This window comes from Protopterus annectens, chromosome 4.part0 (assembly GCF_019279795.1).
Source record: "Protopterus annectens isolate FY-2018-M chromosome 4.part0, PAN1.0, whole genome shotgun sequence".
NCBI lineage: Eukaryota > Metazoa > Chordata > Ceratodontiformes > Protopteridae > Protopterus > Protopterus annectens.
The window spans coordinates 898,823,936-898,836,876 of record NC_056733.1 but is presented as its reverse complement, the minus strand read 5'-3'; positions in this window follow the sequence as shown (position 1 = coordinate 898,836,876).

Here is a 12,941-nt window from a genome sequence, read left to right as displayed (position 1 = left end):
CTTGTAGGCAAGACACAGATCACCTCTGAGCAATCTGTACAATACCGAGTAGAGTGATAGTGATTTGAGCCTGTCTGCATAGGACAGTTGTTGGAGGGTATGGATTTCTTTGTTAGGTATTTCTGTGGCCTTTCCAGTTGGAGCAGATGTTTGGAGAGGCACATACCAAATGGGGCTGTACACTCAATTGTTGGTCTAATGAGGGAGGAGTACAGAGAGGTAATAACCTCCTTTTTTCTGAATGCAATCCCTTTACTTATGAGATGAACCAAGTAAAAGGCTTTTCTGACCACTGCCGCTACATGACGGTCAAATGTGAGATTGTTGTCAACTTGTGTACCCAGGTCTCTCACCACAGGTTGTGTGCTTAGGGGGTTGCCGGTGATGTGGTAATCAGTAGGGGCCATGTTTTTGCCGAATAGTATGATGATTTTTTTTAATTTAACTTGAGGCCATAACTTAGGCACCAGTCATTAGTTGCTGTGAGACCCTCTTGCAGTATGTTAACTTCAGTTAGGGAGCCAGTGACAACACCCAACTTACAGTTGTCTGCAAACTTGGTCAGCCACAGGCCTTTTGTCTTTGCCTGGACCTCTGAGAAATAGATGCTAAACAGTAGGGGGTCCCAGGACAGATCCCTGGGGAACTCCCCTAGTGACAGGTCTGCTATCAGAGATGGAAGCACCTATTTTGACCTTGAGGGTCCTGTCTGTAAGCCAGTTGGCCACCCACCTGATGAGATAGGGATTTACGCCAAGTTGTGTTAGCTTTTCGATGATGCCTGAGTGGGGGATTGTGTCAAAGGGCTAGGCCAAGTCAAGGTAAGCTGTATGTATTGACTTTCCCTCATCCAGGGCCTTGATGACAGTCTCAAAGAAGTCAACCAGGTTCAACAGGCAAGAGCTGCCCTTGATGAATCCAAACTGGGTGGGGTCAAGTGCTTGGAGATTCTCTATGTCCTTGTTTATGACATCCATAATAATACACTGCATGGCTTTACAGATCAGACTTGTCAAGCTAATGGGGCGATAGTTTCCAGGGTCAGTAGTGGCACCAGTTTTGTGCAAGGGGATGACAATGGCAGTTCTTCACTCTGTTGAAATGAAGCCTGTACTTAGGCTGTTGTTGAATAGGGTGCTCAATGGTGAAGCCAGCTCCTGTTGAAGATGGTGCAGAATACAGCCTGGGATACTATCAGGTCCCATGGAAGCTGTGTTCTTTGCCTCGGATAGGGCCTTTAACACTTGATCTATGGAGATGTGAGGTGCGGGACAAGTATTGGGGATGTCAAAAGGGCCGTTGGGGAGACGAGGGATGAAGTTTGCACTGAACCTATCTGCGAGCAGGTTGGCTAAGTCAGCAGGGTAAAGTGTAATTGATACTGTCAAGTACTAATTTGGAACAAACCTGGGCTTTGCCATGATGATTTCTGATGTAACTGAAGAAGGTTTTATGGTTCCTTTATTTTGGATGCTAGTTTCGATTCATAATTGGCTTTGGAGGTTTTCACTAGTAATCCAGTTTGCTTGTTGAGGCTAAGGAGGGAGTTTTTCCAGTTTGGCATTTGTTCCTTTTTACCCTTGGACAACAGTCTCTTCCTTTTTGTTATAAAGCCTGTTGATAGATTATGTCCACCAAACAGGTTTGTTTTTCCTTGCTGAGCAGGTTTTAGTTCTGTTGGGTATGGCTGAGTCTGTGCAGTTGTACAGGTGCTTGTACACTGCATTGGTGTACTGCTCAGCATAGTTGTCTGCATCCTCTGAGGGGTAGTGGTGGTGTGAAGCTACTGATACCCTCCTTCACAAGGCTGTAGTCAGCTTTTGAAATTTTTTTTAGCTTGATTATGGCTTGGGGGTGTGGGATAGAAACTTTGAATGTGACAGTCCGATGATCTGATCTCACCAGGGAGGAACATACTATGGGAGTGGTGCAGCGTTCGCCCATGTTGGTGAGAAACAAGTCCAGAATGTTATCTCTCCTTGTGGGGGATTAGATAGGCTGGTCTACTGCGTTAGAACTGATGAAGTCATGGAATCATTCAGTGAGTGCAATAGTGCAGGAATAGTTCACCCTGTCTATGGTGGGGTAGTTGAAGTCACCAAGGGCCAGGGTGTTAGAGGGTACCTTGATGGAGTCAGGTAGATCAAGGTAAGAGAAATGGCTGTCCTGAGTCATGGAGGGACAAGATGGGTGTCTTGCCAACTGTCAGTTTCACCTGGAGTAGTTCCAGTGCATCATGCTGGCAAACCAGTCTAGAGGTGTGCCTATCCTTAATGAAGATAGAGACTTCGCCACCCTTAGTCTTCCCAACCTCATTTTGAGGTCGGAATGTGATGGCAGCACTTACCCACTACTTAGCTTGCCATATTCTCAATTAGCATCAAAATACTTCCCCTAACTACTTACCTGTTACCTTCACAGTCTACACATCCCAATCTCACTGTCTTGCTCTCCTTTCCTACTTTCCCTCCAACAACATACTGTCCCTTACCTCCAGCTTACTTACCTGGAGCTTTCATTCCACTTTCACTGATTGTCTCTCTCATTGTCCCTCATCTCTCTTGTCCTTGGTCCGACCCGCTCTGCTACCCTACCCTACCCCCAATTCCCACACACCCCCATTAGTCCTAAACTTATACTCCTAAACCACACCCCTTTCAACTCTCAACCAATCATATCTTCCTCATCAAGTCACTTAACAAAACCTAATTACCCCTCTCTAACTAGATCTATCCTAACTCCTCCCCTTACACTCCATCCCTTTAGTTCAAGCCAGTTAAGATGCAAACACTACCTTTCCCACTAAATATTAAACTACTTCTTATTGTCACTGTTTTACCTTGTTTAACTGCATCCTGCCTGCTAACCTTCTATGAATACTCTGAAGACTTCCAGTTGTACTGCCCCAATAAACAAACAAGTATAATACCACCAACAATATCCCAAAGCCATATAAATACTACATCACTATCTACCTACATACTTCCAAAGTATCACAGATTAACCCATATTAAATATGCCAGTCTAAAACCTAGAAAACCTTTAAACCAACTAAATGACCTGCACAACCCCTGTCATAAACTTCAACTATTAACTGATGGGGACATTCATCCCAACCCTGGCCCAACACACTCTGCTAATTTTGAAATCCAAAACCCTAACCCCTCTACTTGTATTACCCCATCCAGACTCCCTAACTCACTTTCCATAGCTCACCTTAATATTTTGTTGTTTGTCTTTTTGACTTTTCCCGGTTAGGGGTCACCACAGCAGAACTCCGGTCAGCTAATGATTGGCAGTAGATTTTTATGGTGCCGAGTTGCCAGCCCAACGCCCAAACTTCAGCGAAGGCACGCCCATTCACGCATGTCTTTCGGAGGCCACTCAACCGGGGGGAGGACATGCAGACTTCACACAGAAGGCACTCCAGTCGTGAATCGAACAGGAGAACCTCTTGCTGTGAGGCAACAATGCTACCGCTGTACCACCGCGGCTTTCATAGCTCAGCTTAATATACGTAGCATAAATAACAAAGTTGCCCACCTCCATGCTCTCCTAGATGTCCATTCTTTTGACATCCTATGTTTGTCAGAAACATGGTTAAAACCTTCAACTATAGATAATGAAATCTTACCACCTGGTTACAATATCCTACGAGCAGACCACAAAGTCAGAAAGGGAGGGGGAGTTGCTATTCTCTCTAAAGAAGGGTTACAAATTACCACAGTAGACTTCCATGTACCTCTTGATAATAATGCAGAAATCCTTGCCACTAAACTACAACTAAACACTAGTAAATCAATAATTATAATCTTTATTTACCTTCCTCCTGGCAATAACACCTGTACCCTCGAAGACATCCTTGCTGGACTCTGTACATGTTTCCCCCAAGAGACTATAATCCTAGGCGACTTTAATATTGATTGGAAGAGCTGCACAAATGATCAGCCAACTTCCCACATTAACATATATGGTTTCTCACAAATGATTAACTCCCCAACCAGAATTAACAAACCCAATAATAAGGAGAGTACATTAGATCGGATACTGATAAATAGCCACCAACAAATGTATAAGGCTGGAATCCTTCCTGCTGATGTAAGTGACCACTCACTCATCTTTATAGTTAGGCATAGGAATGCTACTCCTAACCCAACCACTTATAGAACAGTAAGATCCAAAAATTTTAATCCTGATTATTTCCAAACTGAATTTAGAGCATGTGATTGGTCACCCATAAAACACCTCCCACTAGAAGATGCAGTAAATTACTTTAACTCAAAATTCTTAACAATCCTAGACTATCATGCTCCAAAACGTACTATCAGAACTAAATCAATGCCAGCCCCATGGCTCACTAAGGAAACTAAGCATAAAATCCTATTAAGAAACAAATTTTGGACTCTGTGGAGATCCACAAAAAAACCCACAGACCAACTTAAATTCAAACAAATGAGAAATGATACAAAAAAAGCCATACTCTAAGACAAAAAAAAACTTTTACTGTCATCTCCAACAGGCAAACCAAAGTAATCCATAAAAATTCTGGGCTAGCATTAACAGACTTCTTCATCCTGGCCACTCTACTACACCACCCCCCACAAGTGTGAATCCAGAAAATCCCAGACAAACAGCAAATGCCTGTAATACCTTCTTCACAGATGCCATCCAAACACTGGCCAATCAATTAACATCCAATGGCTCTAATCTCCTAACTTCTGATGCTAACTCACTTCCTATATTCCACTTGCGACCAGTCCCAACTAACCTTATCTGTAACCTCCTACAAAAATTTAAGCCAACAACCCCATCATCAGACCAACTACCAACAGAATATCTGCAAAAAGCTGCCAAAGCCATAGCCTATCCTGCATCAGTCCTGATAAACAGAACCATAAAAGAAGGAAACATCCCTACCATCTGGAAGATCTCCCACATCATACCCCTACACAAGGGTGGCAACTCTAACGAATATTCTAACTACCGCCCAATAGCATTACTTTCTCCTTTGGCTAAAATAATGGAAAGATGCATCCATAGACAATTACTAGACCACTTACTGCAAAACAATCTACTTGCAAAATGTCAGCATGGCTATAGGCCATTCCATAGTACTACCACTGCTCTCTTATCCTTCTCTGATAGCATAAATCATAACAAAAATAACAACATTCTCTATTCAGCACTCTTTATCAACCTCTCAAAAGCTTTTGACGTGGTTAACCACCACTTACTTATCAATGTATTAAAATCTCTTTCTCTTGATACTCTGGTTATACAGTGGTTCCAATCTTACCTAAATAACAGACAACAGGCTATGCTTTGGGACAACAACCTATCTTCCCATTTCTCTGTTACCCAGGGAGTTCCCCAGGGCTCTATTCTTGGTCCCCTCCTATTTTCAGTTTATATAAATGACCTTCACCTAGCTATTACTCAAGCTGCCTGTATTCAGTACGCAGATGATTCTACAATAATCTGCTCAGCTAATTCTTCATCTGAACTGCAGTCCTTAACCCAGAAAATGTTTACCATAGTAGAAAACTGTTTTTACAACACTGCCTCCTCCTGAACCCCAAAAAGACAAAACTTTTACTCTTCACACCCACCCACAAATCCACCCCAATAGACATCTCCGTTCATTCTAATAATGGTACTCATATCTCCAGATCTAACAACTAAACTTCTAGGAATAACAATAGATAACCTTACCTAAGAAACTCACAATAACAACACTATTAAAACTGTTAATAGGAAACTGGGCTCCCTTTATAGGATTAAATCATTCCTTGCTCCACAAGCCAGAACTTAATCTCTACACTTCTCTATGCTTCATCCATATACACAAATATGACAAAAAGCAACCTTAACAAGCTGTCAAACACTTATAATAGCATTGCCAGATTTGCCACAGCCTCCTCTTTCAGGACCCACCACTGTCATAATCTGAAACAACTAGGCTGGCTAGAGCTACAAAATCCGCTCCATTATAACCAACTCTCCATTGCCCACAAAATCCTCTTCCAACCAACTAAAACTCCAGTACTTTCAAGCTTTTTTACCCCATACAAAAACCTTAAGACATTATGCTCATCTAATAAATTACTAGTGTCCGCAAGTAAAGCCAGCAATACTGCTGGTAGCAATTTGTTCTCTAATGCTGTTGGAAAAAACTGGAACCAACTTCCAAATGAACTGACATCACTGCCCTCATTACCACTATTCAAACAAAAATTTAAACTTTACCTGAATATACACTGGTTGTGCCCCTGTACAAACCCAGACTAATCCATAATATCATTGTTATCATCCTCTGACCTAGTACTTCTTACCTACTACTTGTACTATTAAGGACTTGTACATATCAGTTCCTATTCTGTCCTAAATGAGCATAAAAAAACAATTATATTTCCTTGGGAATAGAGTTTCTAACAAACTTATCTAATGTTCTGTAATAATTTAGTGTATTCAACTGTTGAAATGTTATGTAATTATCTGCAAAACAACTTCTGTACATGTACTCTATATCGCATGTTAAACATTTAATATATTAATCATTCTTAGTTGGAGCTTATCTCCCTGGGCCTCTACTGAAAATGGACATATATCCCAATAGACTAGCCCGGTCAACAAATGTAAAATAAATAGAATGTGTGGAATGAGGTATAGCCTGGTAAGGCAGGGGGTGCGCTCTGCAGCCCTGAACCACGTTTCCGTGACCACACAGACATTGGCATCTTCCAGTGTAAGGAGAGTCTCCAGTGAGTGCATTTTCAGGTTAAGGCTCCTAGCATTAATCAGATTTTTTATGGTGGAAGATTTGTCTTTGGGACGTTGCCTAAAAAGGCACAATGGGGGAGGTGAGAGCCTTGGCCAGTATCCGGAATCCCAGTGGTGGCAGGTGGAGGCCATCTCTGGCAAAGCATTGAGGCCTGTCAACCATGTCATCCCAGGGAGACCGATACTGGATCGCCTTGGAATGAGACCAGAAACTAAGCCAGTTGCTGAAGTCAGTTATTTTTTTGTTGGTATTGTGGTATCATTCTTGTTGAAGGTAGGATGCTACTTAAGACTAGGGTAATATCTGCCTGGGACATATAGTCTGAGAGCTCAATCACATCTGTCTTCATATAGTCCAGGGAGGTACGTCTCAAGTCATTCACACCAACATGGACAATGACAGAGTCATACTTGTACTTATGTGGAGAGACTTAAGTGTGTGTGTGATGTGGTGTGTTCTGGCACCAGACAGACAACTGACCGTGACCTTCTCCTTGTCGAGCCTGGTGAGGGTGACATCAGTGTGTCTCACAATTGAGATGCCAATGACTAGTATGTTTGGTTTATTGTTATGCCTTGTGGGCTGTGATGGTTTATTGTTATGCCTTATGGGCTGAGTTTGTGAGACACTGGTGTGTTGTCTGCTGCATGTGGTGTGTTTGGTGTTGTGTGTGGAATGTTTGTGAGTGTACTTTGGAGGTCTCTGCTGTTTAAATAAGTTTTTATTGAAGCTCTCTGCATAGGTAGGTGTGGGTTGTGCTTGGCTATGTGATGTGAGTGGTGTGGTGTTTGTGCTGGCAATCTCCTGTTTGTCAGGAATACTGACTGTGGTGCAAGAGAGCATGGATTCCAGGTTACTGATGTAGATGCATTTCTCGCAAGTAGAAAAATTGTGTGTTTGGAGAAGAGGGTTGTCAGTGAACATGAGGCAGTTGCTACACTGTGTCAGTATGCCCATATTGACCAGGCTGCCAGAAGAAAAGTACAGTTTTGTACCTACCATAAATGTAGATGTTCGAGTGCTAATACAGCTGCAGTCATAACAGATGGGTTCTCCTGCCGTCAAGCGGGTCCTCGGTCGGCCGAATTCCAAAGTCTAGGTCCGGCATTGGTTGTCGTCGCTTCTTCCCTGACGTCAGTGCGACAGGGGTATAAAGGAACCAGCCAACGCCATTTTCTTCAGTTTTTCATGCCCCAGATGTCAGGTGCCCCCAGAAGGAAGGCAATACATAAATTTGTGTAATAATGCAGTGCAATATAATCAAAATACAGTAGTTGCAAGCAAATACATCATAAATGAATACCCCAATCAGATTGTATGAGGATGTGTTAGCCTATAGGCCTGTCCCAAGAGGGGAAGGAGGGAGGGAAACCTGGACTGCAGCTGTATTAGCTCTCGAACATCTACATTTATGGTAGGTACAAAACTGTACTATGTTCATCGTGCATACAGCTGCAGTCATAACAGATGGGTAGAATCCCAAAGCTAAGAAAGGGGTGGTAGGCACTAGGTGGAACTAGGAGGAGCCAAAATGCCCTGCAAGACTGCAGTGGCAAAGCCTGCTCTAGATTTGGAGTATAATGGTAGGTTGTAGTGCTTGGAGAAGGTATGCACAGAACTCCAAGTGGCTGCTTACAAAATATCCTTGGTAGGAACTCCTCTGAGGAAGGCTGCAGAGGTGGCTGTGGCCCTGGTGGAATGAGTTCTAATGCCTGTAGGTACAGTTTTGCCATGAAAGGAATAGCAAAAGCGTATGCAGTGGGCTATCCATTTTAAGATTGTCTGTTTGGAAATTGGCTTTCCTTGAGCTCCTACCGCATAGGCCACAAAGAGCTGTTCTGATTTTCTGAAAGGCTTTGTTCTGTCCAAATAATAACGCAGTTGTCTGTGGATGTCCAAGGAATGTAGTAATCTCTCCCCTTTGTTTTGAGGTTTAGGATAAAAAGTAGGTAAATGTATGGCCTGATTTAAAGCTACCCTGGATACCACTTTAGGCATAAATCACGGGTTGGTTCGTAAGGAAACTCTGTCCTGATGGAAGATGATAAAAGGCTGGACAGCCATGAGAGCCTGTAGTTCTGAAACTCTACGAGCTGAGGTGATAGCCAGAAGGAAAGCTGTTTTCCAGGACAAATATTGCAAATCTGATGAGGCAGCTGGCTCAAAGGGAGGCAAGGTCAGTTTTTCCAGAATGAAATTAAGATCCCAAGCAGGTATTATTTGTTTCCTTGGAGGTCTTAAATTCTTAGCCCCTCTGAGGAACTATCTTAAGAGAGATTGAGAGAATAAAGGTGGATCAGTGTTGTATTCTGCAGAAATGGCTGAGGCATGGATTTTGATGGAGGAGAAAGAAAGTCCACTGCTTAGCAGTTCAGCCAAATATTGTAGTATTTGAGGTAAATTCAGTTTTCCAGGATCCTGGCCCTTTTTCTCATTTCAGACACAAAAACGTTTCTATTTTGCGGAGTAAGCTTGTCTAGTTGATGGCCTTCTGGCCTCCAAAATGACATCCTGCACCTCCTTGGAGAGTAGGGCCTGTTGTGATGCTAAGGAATCTTCCATGCGGCTAGATTGAGTGTTTTTAGCTGGCTGTGAAGAGTTTTGAAGCTGTGCTGAGTCAGAAGAAGAGGCATTAGAGGCAGGGTCCATGGTGGGGAATGTGTCAGGCTCCTCAGGAGTGGGTACCAGTGTTGCCTTGGCCAGTCCGGAGCAATGAGAATCATCTTTGGTCTGTCTGCTCTGGTCTTCAATAGAACTTTGGGCAGCAGAGGAAGAGGTGGGGAGGCATAAACTGTCATTGATGTCCAACTGAAAGAGAGAGTGTCCACTCTCCAGGCCTTTGGATGGAAAATCCTTGAGCAGAATTTTGTCAATTGATGATTTTTGTGGGAGGCAAAGAGAACTATGTCTGGCCTTCCCCATTCTTGGATTATTTCTGTAAAAACTTTTGGATGCAATTTCCATTCGTGTGGATCTGTCATATTCCTGCTTAGGTTGTCTGCCAGCGTGTTTTCCTTGCCTGGCAAGTACTGTGCTTGTAGTTCCATTTGTAAGTCCATGGCCATGTTCCAAAGTGACATGGCCAGTCTGCATAGGGAGTAAGAATGTGTTCCTCCCTGTTTGTTTATGTACCACATAACTGTGGTGTTGTCCATTCTTATCAATAGTTGACCTGGTTGTAGAAGGTCCTTGAAAGCTATAATAGCATTTATTACTGCTAGCATTTCTTTTTGATTGATGTGAAGGTGCTTTTCTTTTTGGGACCATTTGCCCTGAATGCACCGATCTGTCATGTGTGCCCCCCAGGCGTAGTCTGAGGCATCTGTTGTGATGACTTGATTTGCTTGAGGCTTGCTGAATGGAAGACCTGTGTTTGTTTGACATGCTTGAGCCCACCACAGAAATTCCTTTTGCAGACATGGAATTGGTGGTATTATTGTTTCCAGACTGTGGCTGTGTTGAGACCATGTGTTTTTTAGGTACCATTGTAGTTTCCTCATATGCAGCTTTGCACATGGGATTAGTAAGATGCAAGATGCCATGAATCAGAGCCTGCAGGATTTTCCTTGCAGTCAGCCTGGTGCAATTTGCTAGTGTTCTGAAGTATTGAATTAGTTGCCCCTGCTTCTCTGGCGTGAGGTACGCCATCTTGGCGTTTGTGTCCAAATTGGCACCCAGGAAAATTATCTTCCGAGAGGGTATTAGCCTTGATTTCTTTTTGTTGACTGTGTATCCCAGAGAGTTCAACAACATTATTACATAAGCCAGATGTTTCAGAAGAATGTGCTTGCTGTCCGCTTGGATCAGGCAGTCGTCCAAATAGGGGTATATTTGTATCCCTTGTAGTCTGCAGTAGGCAATTACTGATGCCAGGCATTTCGTGAATACTCTGGGCTCAGTAGATAAGCCAAAGGGCAATGCAGAGAATTGATAATGGGTTGAACCTGCAAGAAATCTGAGGCACCTTCTGCAATTTTGTCTGATTGGGACATGCAGGTATGCCTCCTTGAGGTCCACTGTTACCAGCCAAGACTCCTTGCCCAGCATGGGAAGAAGTTGCTGTAGAGTGAGCATCTTGAATTTTGGTATGAGTAGAAATGTGTTTAGGATGGATAGGTCCAAAATAGGTCCCCAATCTTTTCCCTTCCTTGGCACCAGAAATAGCCTGGAATAAAAACCTTGACCTTGTTCGTGCGTAGGTACCTCTTCAATAGCTTTCATGTTTATGAGATCTGTAATTTGCCTTTGTGCTTCTGCCCTTTGATTGTGTGGCAGGTTTGGCATGCCTCTCATTTTTGGAAGGGTGTGAAAATGGAATTTGTAGCCTCTGTTTATAATGTCCAGGATCCATTTGTCCTTTGTGACAATATGCCAATTTTTTGAAAATAATGCCAGCTTTCCTCCCAACGGGGCTGCCATTTGAAACTTGGTTGGCATGCAAAGGGGAAAGTCATTGGGTTTGCTTTCTGAAAGATTGCGAGTTATCCTCACCACCTCTTTGTGTAGGAGCTTGCCATTGTCTGCCTCTAAACGATCCTTGGGCTTGTCCTCTGCCCCTGGGGTGCCTGTATCTGCCTCTTTGGGGTCTGTCCGTGGCAGGAAAGGACCAATTTTTGGAAGGCCAATTTCTTCTAAAGCGTGGGGGTTGTACCTGTAGAAATTCTTTCACAGTTTGCATTGATTTAGCCTTTTCCTCCATTTTCCTTAACACCTCCTCAGCATTAGCACCAAATAGTACATCCTTTTGAAGAGGGGCGTCTAGTAATTGAGCTTTGACATGATCAGGCAAGGCTTGTTCCTTGAGCCAGGCATGCCTACGTATGACTGATCCTGTAACAGCAGCTCTACATGAGGCCTCTAGAGCATCAAAACCACATTGTAAGGTATGCTTACCCACTTGTTCTACACTATGCATCAAATCCTGCAACTCCTTCAAGTCTGGTTGTTCAGGTTGTGACATTTTACTTTTCAATTGTGATAACAAAAACTGTTGGTATTTTAGCATATGAAACTGACAGTTTAAGGCCCTCATGGATAAGGTAGCCGAGGTATATACCTTTTTTCCCCACCTTTCTAAGGATCTGGAGTCTCTCTCGGAAGGTAATGGATTTTTAGCAATGGAGGCCTTAACTCCCTTGGGGCCCTGTGAGATGGTTTCTGGGTCAGCAGCATGGCTTTTGTATAGAAATTGGTGTGAGTCAGGAACCCTGTAGTACCTGTCCGGCTTAACTGGAGCTGGAGGTAGAGAGTCCGGGTTAAGGCAAGCCTCCGAGTAAACATCATCTAGGATGTCCAAGACAGGAGGTATAGCCAGAGGCCTGTGCTGAGGTAGCAAGAGAAATTCCCTGAGCCTTTTCTTGGAATCTGAATAATCTTGGCCTTCCCAGTGGAAGTGTTCCCTTAGAGTATGCAAAGTTTCCCCAAATGAGTAATCCTCTGGGGGGGAGACAGAAGGGATGGATTCCTCCGCATCAGAGTCTTCAAAAGGGGAGTAAGAATGTTCCTGATCATCAGAGTGCTCTGAAATAATGGAGCCCTGATCAGAGGAGGGGGAATCTTCCTCCACTCTGGGCCTTTTGTCCGGTGGGGGCTGAGAACCTTTGATAAGAGTAATTAAGTCCTCAGCCATTTTAAGCATCTGTTTCTTAGGCATGGGGCCTGGAGATGGGCCCTGTGTAGCTGGTCTCTTAGAGTGCAAGTTTGCTTTAGACTTTGTGAAAGCCTTGATGGAGAAAGAAGAGGAAGGTCTGAAGACACCTTGAGTGGAGGTGGACCTGTCCACATTCTCAGTTTCAACGCCAAGAGTGGCTTCGGTATCTGTAGTCGGGGTGTGGGCCGAGGAGCCTGCAACCTCGGGCACAGGAGACACCGTCAAAGAAGTGTTGTCGGTAGTCAGGAGCTGCGTAGGCGCCTCGCTGAGAACCGGACCACGTGTAGTCGGCTTTGGCGTGGTGTTGGTAGAGGCCGCGGACCTCATGTGTCGATCCTTGTCTTTGCATTTTTTAGACAAAACCAGAGTCGGAGTATCCGACGACATAGTATAATTAAATGCTTTCCCAAAATAATGCTGAACGAACTCCGCCCGACGCTTAGTAGTGCGTTTGTTGAATGTAGCACAAAAGCGACAGACCGAGACGTCGTGGTCTGGGCCTAAACAAGG